The sequence below is a fragment of the Microtus ochrogaster genome, chromosome X (genome assembly GCF_000317375.1).
Source record: "Microtus ochrogaster isolate Prairie Vole_2 chromosome X, MicOch1.0, whole genome shotgun sequence".
NCBI lineage: Eukaryota > Metazoa > Chordata > Mammalia > Rodentia > Cricetidae > Microtus > Microtus ochrogaster.
In genome coordinates, this window is record NC_022026.1 from 48,484,495 (window position 1) to 48,490,560 (window position 6,066).

Consider the following 6,066-nt stretch of genomic DNA (forward strand, 5'->3'; position numbering starts at 1 on the left):
TACCCTGATACCAAAACCACACAAAGACCCAACCAAGAAAGAGAATTACAGGCCTATCTCACTCATGAATATCGACACAAAAATTCTCAATAAAATACTGGCAAACCGAATCCAAGAACACATTAGAAAAATTATCCATTATGATCAAGTTACAAAATGAAGTAAATGTTTTTTTAAAAAAAATAAAACTAAGTCTTTAAAGAGACATATTACACAGTCATAAATTAAAAAAGTAAAGATAATAAAATAAACATGAAACTTGTAGAAAAAGTAATAGAGTAAGGAAAATAAGCCATGTAAAGATGGAATATACACAGAGAATCTGGATTACATATATTATTGTGTTTCGTAAATTTTTTGACTGCAGAGAGACATTTGATTCTGGGGAATGCTGAGCAAAAACAACACATCTGTTTTAAAGGTTTCTTGACTTCAAAATTTGAGTCTAAGAATATGTGGCTTTGGAAAAGAGGATCTTCTTTTGTCTCCACAGAAGATGAGAACCTGTGGAATCCTTCCAGGCTAATGTAGTTTGAAGTACCAATACCCTTGAAAGGTCACCATAAATACCCCCCAAAATTACTTCCCCCAATAAAAAGCAGGATACAGTTTGGAGAGAAATGCGCCCGTATTCCCAAATATTGTCTATAAATGTTTGTTTACATTTAAAGGGGGATATGTTGTAGATATTTGCATTTGTATGGAACTTGTTTATTGATACACATTTAAGGTCAATTTTGTTATACTCTGTATACGTATTTCTGTTCTTGATTAAGGTATTGTGTTTGTCCAGCTCAATTAAAAATGTAATGTATAATTAAAAATATAGGTTACTAGATTATCATCTAGACAGGACCAGTGTAGAGAATTAATGACTGAAAAATTAGCACAACTGAGCCTGATCTGATGAGTTCTCAATGTACTAGATGTGTATAGACCACATGATGGATCTGCTATCCTGTACAATCCATATCTTTGAATAACCAACAAGACTGAGTCACACATCCGTCCAGTGCATTACATAGGAAGTATAAGGACTGTAGAATATCTATTACACTCCCAGTGCTGTATCTTATCCACGAAGCCCAATATACTGTCTGTACACCTTCACCCAGTGTTCCCCCTGCAGCAGGACTGGTACTTGGGGTGGTATAATTTTTCTTTCAATGAATGAACTGTCTTCTTAATCTAATTTTTCATTACTTAATATACTTTCATTACTTAATATACATTCATATACTTAATATGCATCAGTGGGGATCATTCCATTCATTTTTCTATAGACAACAAAAGCCCAGAAAATGACATTTGCCACCATGCTGTGAAAGACTAATAAAAGATAGGTTTTGTTCTCAAAAAGACAAGCACAGGTCTAGGTTCCTACAGCATGGAGAAAAAAACAGAATACCTCAGAAATGTCAAAGAGACCTCATCTCATAGCCCAGAACTACTCACAGACACACAGCAAACATCTTATTTGTAATGACATACAGAAAACAACAACAATAAATAATACATATGAGTTCCAAACGTGAGTAATAACAGCACAAACAGCTTTAAAAATACATGATGGGAACAAGGCTTGCATGCATACCAGAGATGAGTTTGAAAAACAGCATGAAAAAATATTTCTGGGCCATGCTGCCCACACCTACAATGGAACTATTATGGAGGAGGCAGCAGGTGGACATATACAGAGCATTTTGAAGCCTGGTCTAGGTAATTTTAAAAGACACAGATTCATAATTTAAATATGAAAAATAGGTCCTTAACTAAGATAAACATGCAAGAAATTGTAAATGTATAGCATAAAAACTCTTAAAAACAGAGATATAGATCTCATCAATGGGATCTTATATGCTACAAGTTCTTCTCTAACCCCAAATCCTCCTGTCCCCCATGAACTCAGAGGAACTCTAAAAAACAGACAGCTACTACAAAGAGATGTCCAAGAGGTGAGTGCCAACCCACCTGGCAGGGCACCAAACTCTCTAGGCCCTCAATACCAGGAAAAATCCCCAGGCACCTCCCCCATCTACCTCAGGTTCTCCACCCAAGCAGAAGGCAAGCGTCCTGCAGGCAGACTGCTCCAAAAACCATATCCCATCAATTTGACCCTGTAAGCTAAAATTCCTACTCTGCCCGCATACCCTCCTGTCCCCTACAACCTCAAAGGAACTCTGAAATACAGGGTGAAAATACACAAAGACGACCTTGAGGTGAGTTACCACCTACAGAGCAGGGTACCCCACACTCTAGACACTCCATACTAGGGCAAATCCCTGGGCCCCTTCTCCCACCTGCCTCAGCTTCTCTAGCCAGCCAGCAGGGAATCTTCCTGTAAGTAGGCTGCTGTAACACAACCATCCTATCAATTGGACCCTGTAAGCTATATATCCCAATCTGTCCCCAAACCCTCCTATCCTCAAGGAACTCAGAGGAACTCTGAAAAGGGGTAAGTGGACACCCACCCACAGGGCACTACAAACTCTAGGCCCTTCATACCAGGGTAAAACCCTGGGCCACATCCCATCAATTGGACCCTGTAAGCAACAATTCCTAATCTTTCCCCAAACCCTCCTATCCCCCGCGACCTCTGCGGAACTCTGAAACACAAGCTGCAAATACACAGACATGTCCAAGATGTAGACTCCTCAAAAATCCCCACGCCATCAATTGGACCCAGTAAGCTGCAAGTCCCACTCTGCCTTCAAGCACTCTAATGTCCTGCAACTCAGAGGACCTCTGAAGAACAGGCTGCAACTACACACAGAGGACCAATAAAGACTCTCAAGCACAGGCTGCGATGGCACAGAGTGGACAAAGAAAGCAAACCAACAGAGTGGACCAAGAGAGTGTGCCAAAAGATATCTAAGTGGCTCTCTGAGACACAAGTACAGACAGTACAGAGTAGAAGCATTTGACAAAATCCAACATCCCTTCATGACAGAAGTCCTGCAGACATCAGGGATACAAGGAACATATCCAAACATATTAAAAGCAATATGCACCAAGCCAACAGCCAACATCAAATTAAATGGAGAGAAACTCAAAGCCATTCCATTAAAATCAGGAACAAAACAAGGATGTCCACTCTCTACATATCTTTTCAACATAGTTCTTGAAGTTCTGGCTAAAGCAGTAGGACAACAAAAGGAGATCAAAGGGATTCAAATTGAAAAGGAAGAAGCCAAATTTTAGATGATATATTTGGTATTAGTAGATGATATATAAGTGACCCCCAAAACTACTAGGGATCTCCTACAGTTGAAAAATACCTTCAGTAATGTGGCAGTAATTATAAGATCAACTCAAAAAATCAGTAGCCCTCCTATATACAAATGATAAAGAAGCTGAGAGTGAAATCAGAAAAACATCACCATTCACAATAACCACAAATAACATAAAAGATCTTGGGGTAGCACTAATCAAAGAAGTGAAAGGCCTGTTGAACAAGAAATTTAAGTCTTTGATAAAATAAATGAATAAGATACCAGAAATGGAAAGGTCGTCCATGCTTTTGGATAGGTAGGATCAACATAATAAAAATGGCAATGTTACCAAAAGCAAACTACAGACTCAATACAATCCCCATCAATCCCACCACAAATATTCAGAGAATTTGAAAGAACAATACTCAACTTCATATGGAAAAACAAAAACGCATGATAGCCTGAACAATCCTGTACAATAAAGGAACTGTCAGAGGCCTCACTATCCCTGACATCAAACTCTCTTATAGAGCTACAGTAATGAAAACAGCTTGGTATTGGCATAAAAACATAAAGGTTGACAAACAGAATCAGATCAAAGACTTGGATATTAATCCACACGCCTATGAACACTTGATTTTTTTGACAAAAAAAAATAAAATTACACAATGGTAAAAAGAGAGTATCTATAACAAATGGTGCTGGCATAACTGTTTGTCAACATGTAGAAGGCAAATAGACCCATATCTATCCCCATGCACAAAACTCAAAACCAAATGAATTAAAGACTTCAATATAAACCCAACTGCACTAATCCTGATAGAAAAGAAAGTGGGAAGTAGCCTTCAAACATGGGCACAAGAGACCCCTTCCTAAATATAACGCAGGTATCAGAGACACAGAGAGCAACAATAAATAAATGGGACCGCCTGAAACTGAGAAACTTCTGTAAAGCAAAGGATACAGTCAATAAGACAAAAATGCAGCTGAATGAATGGGGAAAAGATCTTCACCAACCCCACATCAAACAGGGTATTTATCTACAAAATATACAAAGGACTCAATAAATTAGACATCAAAATTCCAAATAATCCAATTAAAAATACAGTACAGAGAACTTGCAACAGAAAAATTTTAAATGACTGAAAGACACTTAAGGAAATGTTCAACATCCTTAGCCATCAGGGAAATGCAAATCAAAATGATTCTGAGATACCATCTTAAAGCTGTCATAATGCCTAAGATCAAAAACACTAATGACAGCTTATGCTGGAGAGGATGCGGAGTAAGGGCAATACTCCTCCATTGCCCGTGGGAATGCAAACTTACACAACCACTCTGGAAATCATTATGGTGTTTTCTAAGAAAAGCAGGAAATAACCTAGCTCAGTACCCAGCAATATCACACTGAAAGGATGTTCAATCATATTACAAGGACATTTGTTCACCAATCATCATAGAAGCATTATTTTTAATAGCCAGAACCTGGAAACAACTTAGATATACCTCAACCGAAGAACTGATGAAGAATGGAGTATACTCAGCAGAAAAACAAAAGCAAAACAAAAAAAATGACATCTTAAAATACGCATGCAAATGGGTGGAACTAGAAAAGGTATCCCGAGAGAGATAACACAGACCCAAAAAGATGAACTGGTATGTACTCACTCATTAGTGGATACTAGCTGTAAACAAAGAATAAACAAACATAGACCACAACCCTAGATAGTTAAGTAACAAGGCAAATGTTAATAGAAACATAAATAGATCCCCCTGGGAAGGGGAAATAGACAAGATCTCCAGACAAAATTGGGAACATGGGAGTTGAGTAAGAAGGGAAGGGAAAGGGAGGGTAAGGGGAGAATGTAAGTGGGAAAGAAAAATGAGGAAATGGGATAATCAAGATGGAGGAAGGACAAAGATAGAGAGCAAGAAAAGAGATATTTTGATTGAGGGAACCATTACAGGATAGCAAGAAGCCTGGCACTAGAGAAAATCCCAGGAATCCACAAGGATGACCCCAGCTAAGACCCTAAGCAATAGTGGAGAGGGTACTTTAACTGGCCTTAACCTGGATTCAGATTGATGACTATCTTAAATGTCACCATAGAAAGATCATCAAGCAACTGATAGAAACAGTGGCAGAGACCTGCCCTCTCAAAGTTTAGCTGAAGAGTAGGTGGAGTGAGAATATGAGCAACGAGATCCAAGAACATGATGGGGACACACACTGAAACAGTTTACCTGAGCTAATGCAAGCTCACTAATTCCAGCCAGACTGGAAAGGAACCAGCATTGGACCAAACTAGACCCTCTGAATGTAGGTGACAATTGTATGGCTTGAGAAGACTCCAGGGCCACCAGCAGTGACACCAGGATTTATCCCTACTGCTTGTATTGGCTTTTTGGAACACATTCTCCTTGGACGGATACCTTACTCAGCTTAGATATAGTAGGGAGAACCCTGGACAATCCTCAAAGCAAAGTGCTTTACCATTCCTGAGAACTGGATGTGGGATTGGGGTGGAGCAGACTTTGCAGGGAATGGGAGGAGGAGAGGGAGAGGAAACTAGGATTGGTATGTAAATGAAAAAAGACAGAGTTGTTGTTTTTTTTTAAAAAAAGGGAAAAATGATGAAAGAAATACAGAGTCCAAAGGATGGGGAAAATGTGGAGAAAAGTTGAGATCAGAAAACAAAAGGAAAATGGAAAAGGAGCTGTAAAGGGACTGGAAGGGGAGAAGGGAGCTGTAAAGGAGACATGAAACAAAAGAAGGAAAACTGTAGGATGGGGAAGAAGCTTGGGAAAGCATTTAAAACCTACTAGGAAAGGAAAGAGTGGTTATAAGCAAATC